Source organism: Ranitomeya imitator, chromosome 1 (genome assembly GCF_032444005.1).
Source record: "Ranitomeya imitator isolate aRanImi1 chromosome 1, aRanImi1.pri, whole genome shotgun sequence".
Lineage (NCBI taxonomy): Eukaryota > Metazoa > Chordata > Amphibia > Anura > Dendrobatidae > Ranitomeya > Ranitomeya imitator.
In genome coordinates, this window is record NC_091282.1 from 1,152,878,675 (window position 1) to 1,152,889,808 (window position 11,134).

The following is an 11,134-nucleotide window of genomic DNA, read 5'->3' on the forward strand; positions in this document are numbered from 1 at the left end:
TGTGAAAGTAGCCTTAGGGCTAGGGTTAGGGTTGGGGCTAAAGTTAGGGCTAGGGTTGGGGCTAAAGTTAGGGTTAGAGCTGGGATTAGGGTTAGGGTTTGGATTAGGGTTGGTATTAGGGTTAGGGTTGGCATTAGGGTTACGCTTGGGATTAGGGTTAGGTTTGGGATTAGGGTTAAGGTTAGGGTTGTGATTAGGGGTGTATTGGGATTAGGGTTAGGTTTGAGGTTAGGGTTGAGATTAGGATTAGGGGTGTGTTGGATTTAGGGTTTTGATTAGGGTTATGGTTAGGGTTGACAATAGGGTTGTTTTGGGGTAAGGGTTGTGATTATGGTTAGGGTTAGTGATTAGGATTATGGATCAGGTTGGGATTAGGGTTAGGGGTGTGTTGGGGTTAGGGTTGGAGCTAGAATTGGGGGGTTTCCACTGTTTAGGTACATCAGGGGGTCTCCAAACACGACAGCCAATTTTGCGCTCAAAAAGTCAAATGGTGCTCCCTCCCTTCTGAGCTCTGCCGTGCGCCCAAACAGTGGGTTACCCCCACATATGGGGCATCAGCGTACTCGGGATAAATTGGACAACAACTTCTGGGGTCCAATTTCTCTTGTTACCCTTGTGAAAATAAAAACTTGGGGGCTACAAAATCTTTTTTGTGAAAAAAAAATATTTTTTATTTTCACGACTCTGCATTCTAAACTTCTGTGAAGCACTTGGGCATTCAAAGTTCTCACCACACATCTAGATAAGTTCCTTGGGGGGTCTAGTTTCCAAAATGGGGTCACTTGTGGGGGTTACTACAGTTTAGGTACATCAGGGGCTCTGCAATCGCAACATAATGCCCACAGACCATTCTATCAAAGTCTGCATTCCAAAAAGGCGCTCCTTCCCTTCCGAGCTCTGCCGTGCGCCCAAACAGTGGTTTACCCCCACATATGGCACATCAGCGTACTCGGGATAAATTGGACAACAACTATTGCAGTCCAATTTCTCCTGTTACCCTTGTGAAAATAAAAACTTGGGGGCTACAATATCTTTTTTGTGAAAAAAAAAAATATTTTTTATTTTCACGACTCTGCATTCTAAACTTCTGTGAAGCACTTGGGCATTCAAAGTTCTCACCACACATCTAGATAAGTTCCTTGGGGGGTCTAGTTTCCAAAATGGGGTCACTTGTGGGGGGTTACTACAGTTTAGGTACATCAGGGGCTCTCTAAACGTGACATGGCGTCCGATCTCAATTCCAGCCAATTCTGCATTGAAAAAGTCAAACGGCGCTCCTTCACTTCTAAGTTCTGCGGTGCGCCCTAACAGTGGTTTACCCACACATATGGGGTATTGGCGTATTCAGGAGAAATTGCATAACAAAATTTATGGTTACATTTCTGTTTTTACACTTGTGAAAATAAAAAAAATGGTTCTGAATTAAGATGTTTGCAAAAAAAAGTTAAATGTTCCATTTTTTCCTTCCACATTGTTTCAGTTCCTGTGAAGCACGTAAAGGGTTAATAAACTTCTTGAATGTGGTTTTGAGAACCTTGAGGGGTGTAGTTTTTAGAATGGTGTCACACTTCATTATTTTCTATCATATAGACCCCTCAAAATGACTTCAAATGTGATGTGGTCCCTAAAAAAAAATGGTGTTGTAAAAATGAGAAATTGCTGGTCAAATTTTAACCCTTATAACTCCCTAACAAAAAAAAATTTTGTTTCCAAAATTGTGCTGATGCAAAGTAGACATGTGGGAAATGTTATTTATTAACTATTTTTCGTGACATATCTCTCTGATTTAAGGGCATAAAAATACCAAGTTTGAAAATTGCAAAATTTTAAAATTTTTTGCCATATTTCCGTTTTTTTCATAAATAATCGCAAGTAATATCGAAGAAATGTTACCACTAACATGAAGTACAATATGTCACGAAAAAACAATCTCAGAATCAGCGGGATCCGTTGAAGCGTTCCAGAGTTATAACCTCATAAAGTGACAGTGGTCAGAATTGCAAAAATTGGCCTGGTCATTAAGTACCAAATTGGCTCTGTCACTAAGGGGTTAAAGTGCCTACAGCCTAATTTTGTTATGTTAGGCCTACTACGCCTGTCTGCAGTCCCTCCTTCCAATACTCGTCCACTGACCACACCACTGCTGCCCGTGGACCCCTGGAACCAATTTTTAATTGCATAGAGCATCATTTTTTAATAGTAGGCGTACAAAGTCTGTGTGCGGTCCACTATTGAAATTGTCCTCCACTGCCCAGAGCAATGCTGCCTGTGTACCCCTGTAACTTTTTTAAGCTGCAGTGAGCCACATTTTTGGTTTAAGGCCTACTACCTGTGTCTGTCTGCGCCACTCAATTCAGCTGTGTTCCTTTGAAAAAAGCAGAGCGTCAATAGTCTTGTTTTCAGCCTCTAGGAATTTTAAAAGTGCTTTGGGGGTACAACTTTGGTAGGGCCTACTAATGGTGTCTGCCGCCCCAAGGTGTGCCCCAGGTTTCGTCCACATTGCTTCGGTCTTCCGACTCTTGTTTAGTAGTTGTAGAAAACTACACTGCATTAGGCCTACAAATTGGGTATGGGGTGTAGAGAGATGGTGTGTTACACTAAAAGGTGTTCCCCAGGTTTCGTCCACATTGCTTCGGTCTTCCGACTCTCGTTTAGTAGTTGTAGAAAACTACACTGCATTAGGCCTACAAATTGGGTATGGGGTGTAGAGAGATGGTGTGTTCCACTCCAAGGTGTTCCCAGGTTTCCTCTCCATTGCTTCGATCTTCATGCTCTCGTTTAGTAGTTGTTGGAAACTACGCTGCATTAGGCCTACAAATTGGGTATGGGGTGTAGAGAGATGGTGTGTTACACTCCAAGGTGTTCCCCAGGTTTCCTCTCCATTGCTTCGATCTTCTGGCTCTCGTTTAGTAGTTGTTGGAAACTACACTGCATTAGGCCTACAAATTGGGTATGGGGTGTAGAGACGGTGTGTTCCACTCCAAGGTGTTCTCCAGGTTGCCTTTCCTGAGCTTCTATCTTCAGGCTCTTGTTAAATAGTGGTTAAATGGAACAACTGCATTTGGCGTACTAGTTGGTTTGAGGCCTACTAACAGTGTCTGCCGCTCCTTGCTGTTCTCCTGGTTTCCTGTCCTGAAATTCCATTTTCAGGCTCTCGTTAAGTAGTTGTTAATGTTAGACTGCATTTGGCCTACTAGTTGGGTTGGGGCCTACTATCGGTGTCTGCCACTCCTTGCTGTTCTCCTCCACTGAACAAAGCTGTGCCGCCTGTTTACTACGGTTGCCAATTTTGAACTGCATTTCGACTACTTACTGATTTGGGCCTACTCTCTGTGTCAGCCTCTCATTCCAGTTGTCCTCCACTGCAATGCCCCTTGGTTAGTCCTGTGTTACCAATTTTGAACTGCATTTAGCCCACTTTATTCTTTGGGCCTATATCTGTGTTTCCTCGTCATCCTGCCCATTGCCCAGCCAGTGATAGATGAGTCTGCTGGTACATTGACCCATAACGCAAAATTCCCCGTGCACACTACACAGCAAGATTGTGACCCTGCTGAAAGTCAGGTTCCTCTTCCCGCATACCATACCACCTTACACGGGGACAAAGAGGAAGGTGCAGATGAAAGTGCAGGTTCCTTCATCAGGTGAGGGGAGGAATACTAGTTGGCGACGTCACTGGCACAGGGCCTCTCATAGTATGCAAAAGTGTTGCTGCCGGTGGGAGGCGCCCCCGCCGTGCAAACACACCGCTGTACTTTGAGGGGCCCTGTGCCAGTGCCAATGCCAACGAGTGGGCCCCCCCTGCTTGCTCAGGATCTCAGCACTTGCAAAGTTGAAATACTTACCTCTCCCTGCTCCACTGCCGTGACGTGTTCCAGATTTCCTGGGCCCACTAATTACTTGAACCATTGACCCATAACGCAAAATTCCCCGTGCACACTACACAGCAAGATTGTGACCCTGCTGAAAGTCAGGTTCCTCTTCCCGCATACCATACCACCTTACACGGGGACAAAGAGGAAGGTGCAGATGAAAGTGCAGGTTCCTTCATCAGGTGAGGGGAGGAATACTAGTTGGCGACGTCACTGGCACAGGGCCTCTCATAGTATGCAAAAGTGTTGCTGCCGGTGGGAGGCGCCCCCGCCGTGCAAACACACCGCTGTACTTTGAGGGGCCCTGTGCCAGTGCCAATGCCAACGAGTGGGCCCCCCCTGCTTGCTCAGGATCTCAGCACTTGCAAAGTTGAAATACTTACCTCTCCCTGCTCCACTGCCGTGACGTGTTCCAGATTTCCTGGGCCCACTAATTACTTGAACCAGCCCTACCCCCCACAACTTTAGCCAAATGACCCCCAATTTCAAATGCCTTCCAATTATTATAAGGTAAATTACGATTGACAAGCTTCTGTAACAAGAATGGATGTTTTTGCCATTAAAATGGGCAGTGTTGGTGTTTTCCTGGCCTCCACTCACTGCCGACTATGCTCCCCCATTGACTTGCATTGGGTTTCGTGTTTCGGGCGGTGCCCGACTTTTCGCGATAATCGGCCGATTCCACTCGACTCGACTTCTAAGATAGTCGGGTTTCGCGAAACACCGCTCGACTCTAAAAAGGTCAAGGTCGCTCAACCCTACTCAATACATCTCGAGCTTCTGGCCTCTCGTTTCCCTACAGAGCGGGCTAAGGTGGGCTTTATCGTATCTTTATTGTCGGACAGAACGTTGCAGTGGGCTACGCCGCTGTGGGAGCGTGACGATCATGTGGTGCAGAGTGCTCCGTTATTCCTGAGCACTCTGAAACAGGTCTTTTCAGGACCTCGTGTCACCCATGATACGGCTCTCCAACTGTTGGCATTGACTCAGGGCTCGTCCTTGGTCAGCCATTTTGCCGTCCACTTCCGCACACTAGCATCTGAGCTGGAGTGGTCGGATAAAGCCCTTATTCCTATATTTTGGAGGGGGCTGGCTGACCATGTTAAGGACGCCCTGGCCACTAGGGAGATTCCCGCCACACTGGAGGAATTAATAACAGTGTCTACTCGTATTGACCTACGTTTTCACGAGCGGAGGTTAGAGCGAGCCCAGTGTAGGCAGAGGTTTCGGCTGGCTCCCACCTTCGCCAAACCTTTGGAATCTCCAGTCCCGGCTCCTGAGTCCCATGAACCTATGGTAGTGTCACAAGCGGGATCTAAGTCCCGGACCCCTCGTGCACTCCAGATTTGACATGTTTGCCAACAGTCAGGACATCTTGCCACCAGATGTCATCAGCGGTCGAGGAAACGTCAGCGTCTAGTGGTAGTAGGTGGAGGTGCACTAGACACGGCGACGTTTGCCTCCAAATTGTCCTTTAAGGGGACAATAACTTTAGGCTCATCCTCCCACTCGGTAGAGCTCTGCGTGGATTCTGGGGCGGAGGGCAATTTTATGTCTTCTGCCTTCGCCCAACGTCACGCAATACCCCTGGTTATGCTACCTCAACCAGTAACGGTACGAGTGGTGAATGGGTCGACACTCCCCGCACAGATAATACATCAGACTATCCCATTTACTCTGTCCATGTCACCATCTCATCAGGAGATTATATCTCTGCTCATCATTCCTGAGGGAATTGATGAGGTCCTGTTGGCGATACCTTGGCTACGGTACCACTCTCCTCACATCGAGTGGTCCTCGGGCAGAATTCTGGGATGGGGTGAATCTTGTGGGGGCAGGTGTCATCAAGAGTGCGTTCAGGTTGCTACTACAGAGGTACCCGCAGATCTTTCCTCTCTCCCCAAGCAATATTGGTCTTATGCAGACGTGTTCTCCAAAAAGGCGGCGGAGACCTTTCCGCCCCATCGCCCCTATGACTGTTCTATCGTTCTCTTGCCTGGTGCTGAGCCTCCACGGGGTCGAGTTTATCCACTATCTCTCCCGGAGACGGAGGCAATGTCTCAGTACATTCAAGAGAATCTGGCAAGAGGGTTCATCAGGAAGTCAGTGTCACCTGCTGGGGCAGGGTTCTTCTTTGTGCAGAAGAAGAATGGGGAACTACGTCCATGCATAGAATACAGGGGTCTTAACGCTATCACCGTTAAGAACAAGTATCCTTTGCCCTTGATATCTGAGCTCTTCGATAGGCTTCGGGGAGCTAGAGTGTTTACTAAACTAGATCTGCGGGGTGCTTATGACCTGATTCGCATCCGTGAGGGGGACGAATGGAAAACGGCGTTTAACACCAGAGATGGGCACTATGAGTATCTGGTGATGCCCTTCGGGCTCTGTAATGCACCTGCCGTTTTCCAAGACTTTGTCAACGACATCTTCCGTGATATGCTTTCCACCTCGGTTGTAGTCTATCTGGATGATATTCTCATCTTTTCTCCCGATATTGACTCCCACCGGTGAGATGTTGGCAGAGTCTTCGACCTCCTACGGGCAAACTCTCTTTATGCGAAGTTGGAGAAGTGTGTGTTTGAGCAGGAGTCCTTACCTTTCCTGGGCTATATCATCTCTGCCCAGGGATTGGCTATGGATCCTGCCAAACTACAGGCTGTGATGGACTGACAAGAGCCCCATTCTCTTAAAGCGGTGCAGCGCTTTATGGGGTTCATAAACTATTACCGCCAGTTCATTCCCCACTTCTCAACTCTGGTAGCTCCCTTGGTGGCCCTCACCAAGAAGGGAGCGAATCCCAAATTGTGGTCGGAAGAGGTCTCCAAGGCCTTCACTTCTATTAAGTCCCACTTTGCTAGCACTCCCATCTTACATCGTCCCGATGTGGATAAGCCATTCCTAATGGAGGTGGATGCCTCGTCCGTTGGTGCTGGAGCAGTCCTCTATCAAAAGGATGCTCAGGGTCGGAAGCATCCATGCTTCTTCTTCTCTAAGACCTTCACGCCAGCAGAGAGAAACTACTCCATCGGGGACAGGGAGTTGCTAGCAATGAAGTTGGCCTTTTCGGAGTGGAGACACCTTCTGGAAGGTGCGCGGTTTCCCTTCCAAGTTTACACGGACCACAAAAATTTGGTCTATTTGCAAACAGCCCAGCGGCTAAATTCTCGCCAGGCCAGATGGTCCTTGTTCTTCTCCCGGTTCCACTTTTCCCTTCATTATCTCGCCGGGGAGAAGAATATCCGTGCTGACGCTCTCTCTCGCTCCCTTATGTCAACTGAGGAGGAGGAAGAGGAGCCTCGGCTTATTGTCCCTTCCGAGAGCCTGAGAACCGTAGCGCCGGTTTCGCTAGAGTCTGTGCCTCCGGGCAAGACTTTTGTGCCCATTAATTTGCGACCGGAGGTTCTCTCTTGGGCTCATTCGTCCAGGGTGGGTGGACACTTTGGGACAAAGAGGACATCTGAGCTACTGGCGAGGGCGTACTGGTGGCCGCATATGGTCCGGGATGTCAGGGATTATATTCTGGCGTGTGTCTCCTGCGCCAAAAATAAATCTCCGCGTCAAAGGCCAGCTGGGTTGCTCTATCCCTTGCCGGTGGCAGATAGGCCCTGGGAGATGGTCGGGATGGACTTTGTTGTGGGTTTACCCAAGTCTCGCGGCTGTACCATCATTTGGGTCATCACCGATCATTTCTCAAAAATGGTGCATTTGGTGCCGCTACCACGGGTACCTTCTGCACGGGCCTTGGCAGCGTTGTTCATTAAACACATCTTCCGCCTTCATGGTATGCCTGACAAAATTGTCAGTGACCGGGGTCCCCAGTTTGCGTCTCGGTTCTGGAGAGAGCTTTGTCGTCTTCTCAGTATTGAGTTGAATCTCTCTTCCGCTTATCATCCCGAGACAAATGGGTTGGTAGAGAGGGCCATCCAGACCTTGGTCACATACCTGCGACATTTTGTTTCAGCCAGGCAGGATGACTGGGCATCCTTGCTATCATGGGCAGAGTTTGCACTGAACAACGCCGTAGCCGACTCCACTGGACAAACCCCATTCCTCCTCAACTATGGTCAGCATCCACGGGTACCTTTGCCTATGCCCGTGTCTTCCGCTGACTCCAGGGTGGCAGACTGGGCTGTGGAGGCACGAGATATTTGGGACCGCACTCAGGATGCCATTCGGGTCTCTAAGGAGAGAATGAGGTCCTCCGCCGATGCTCATCAGCGCCCCGCTCCGACCTTTGCTCCTGGCGACTTGGTGTGGCTCTCCGCCCGTAACATCAGGCTGCGAGTTGAGTCCACTAAATTTGCTCCTCGCTACTTGGGCCCGTTCAAGGTCCTCGAGCAGGTTAATCCTGTGGTCTATCGTTTGGCCCTTCCGCCACGCCTGGGTATCACCGACACCTTTCATGTGTCCCTCTTGAAACCCGTGTATATGTCCCGGTTTTCCGAGTCATCTGCTGGGACATCGGGTTCGTCTACGGACGATTATGAGGTGAACGCTATTTTGGGGTGCAAGGTGGTACGTGGCAAAAAATTTTATTTGGTGGACTGGAAGGGTTATGGCCCGAGGACAGGTCCTGGGAGCCTGTTGAGCACATTCGGGCCCCGCAACTCATTGCTGCCTTCGAGGCCCAAGGAGGGGGGGCCCTAGGAGGGGGGTAATGCTAGGAGTTGAGTTTCCTCTGCTGCACAGGGGGAATTTCGATCCGTCTCCGCTGCGGTCTCCCATTCTTCTCCAGCCGCAGTGGAGTCTGCTCAGCAGGGACGTCGATCCCAGCGTCTCGCTCAGTCTGACTCTGTGCGAAGAGTTACTGCTGCTTTTCCTGCTTCTGCCATTGAAGCCAGTGCTGGGCAGCGGCGAGTGGACGTTTCTGGATCTAAGTCCTGCTTTTCTCTGTCTGAGCATGCCCAGGGCAGGATCTCCCGTTGGAGATCGAGGGTCACATGCTCAGGTATTGCAGCACATCCCATTGGTCCTCCTGGAAGGTCATGGAAGGGCAAAACTTCAGTAGCAGCTTCCTGTGCTGCAACTATATAAGCTGCGCATGACTGCACAACCATGCGCTAGTATTGTCTTGAAAATATGTGTGTGTAGATGGATGTATGTCGAAGGATGAAAGCTCCTAATTATCCCTCCCTTGTGTTGTTGACTGTTTGCGGATGATGGTAGCTATCTAGCGCCCGACTAGCCATCAGCACAAAACACACATAACAGCGTCTAGTTGCTGTGACCGCCTGTACGGCGCCTTGCGCTTTCCTTACCCAAGCCTGGGTGGTTAGCGGCGTCCGTTTGTGCGGCACCACACGCACACTCGTGCCTTTATTTATTATTATTTCTGTCTCTCTGACACCCCAGTTGTGGTGTCGAGCGCATGAGGTCTTTGAACTCAAATCCTTTGTCTTGGGATTGTGTTCTGAGACTTCTTGCTTGCGCTCTATGCTCGGTACCGCGGCCCTGTGACGCAACAGGGTCCGCTTCCTTCACACAGGGTGAAGTTAACCCATGTGTGTATACTTTTTGTACCGACATATCGTCTGTCTCTACTAGCAGCAGGGTTTTCACCTGCACGGTGGACCTCGGACTGCGAACGCACCTAATACCATAACATCTGATTCTTGGTGCGTTCCGCCAGTCCCTAACAGTGAGTGCCGCATATTTTTCTCTTTTTGCTTGGGCTACAAAAAAACTGGCTCACATGAGGACCGCCCCAGGAAAGGAAGACCAAGAGTCAACTCTGCTTCTGAGGATAAGTTTATCCGAGTCACCAGCCTCAGAAATCGCAGGGTAACAGCAGCTCAGATTAGAGACCAGGTCAATGCCACACAGAGTTCTAGCAGCAGACACATCTCTACAACAACTGTTAAGAGGAGACTTTGTGCAACAGGCCTTCATGGTAAAATAGCTGCTAGGAAACCACTGCTAAGGACAGGCAACAAGCAGAAGAGACTTGTTTGGGCTAAAGAACACAAGGAATGGACATTAGACCACTGGAAATCTTTGCTTTGGTCTGATGCGTCCAAATTTGAGATCTTTGGTTCCAACCACCGTGTCTTTGTGCGACACAAAAAAGGGGAACGGATGGACTCTACATGCCTGGTTCACACCGTGAAGCATGGAGGAGGAGGTGTGATGGTGTGGGGATGCTTTGCTGGTAACACTGTTGGGGATTTATTCAAAATTGAAGGCATACTGAACCAGCATGGCTACCACAGCATCTTGCAGCGGCATGCTATTCCAATCCATTTGCGTTTAGTTGGACCATCATTTATTTTCCAACAGGACAATGACCCCAAACACATCTCCCGGCTATGTTAGGGCTATTTGACCAAGAAGGAAAGTGATGGGTGCTACGCTAGACCTGAACTTAATCGAGATGGTTTGGGGTGAGCTGGACCACAGAGTGAAGGCAAAAGGGCCAACAAGTGCCAAGCATCTCTGGGAACTCATTCAAGATTGTTGGAAGACCATTTCTGGTGACTACCTCTTGAGGCTCATCAAGAGAATGCCAAGAGTGTGCAAAGCAGTCATCAAAGCAAAAGGTGGCTACTTTGAAGAACCTAGAATATAAGACATATTTTCAGTTGTTTCACGCTTTTTTGTTAAGTATATAATTCCACATGTGTTAATTCATAGTTTTGATGCCTTCAGTGTGAATGTACAATTTTCATAGTCAAGAAAATACAGAAAAATCTTTAAATGAGAAGGTGTGTCCAAACTTTTGTTCTGTACTGTACATGTACCATTACTATTTATTTATTTGCTTACTAAAGGGTATATATTCATTTTGCTTTTATATTGTTTTTTTTAATTATAGTCTTAGCTTCATCACCTCCCTATATGGTTTAATTGTTGCACCTAACAATAAGGTTTGTAATGTTCAGTGCTGTCATGCAAGGTACTTTTAGTTTGAGAAGCAAAATTACCCTTCAAATCAACCATTATAGGGCTTGTCCATGATTAAGAAAATATAGTTGCTCCTTTCTAGAAACAGTGTCACATCTGTCCATAGGCTGCTATGAACGGATCTAAACTCCTCTACCAAAAACAACCTGTCAACAGGCATGAAACTGCGCTCATTAAAAACAAATAAAAATCTTCTGTTTGTATCCTTATATAAAATCTACTTTATTATATTTATTTATTATGCCCATTAATTTATCTTCAACATATTCCGCTGCACTCTCAAACTTTGTCATCACTGTCCCAATCAGGTCCACAATCAAAGTTTGCAATTCACTTGTTTTGGTGTGTATGAGGAAACT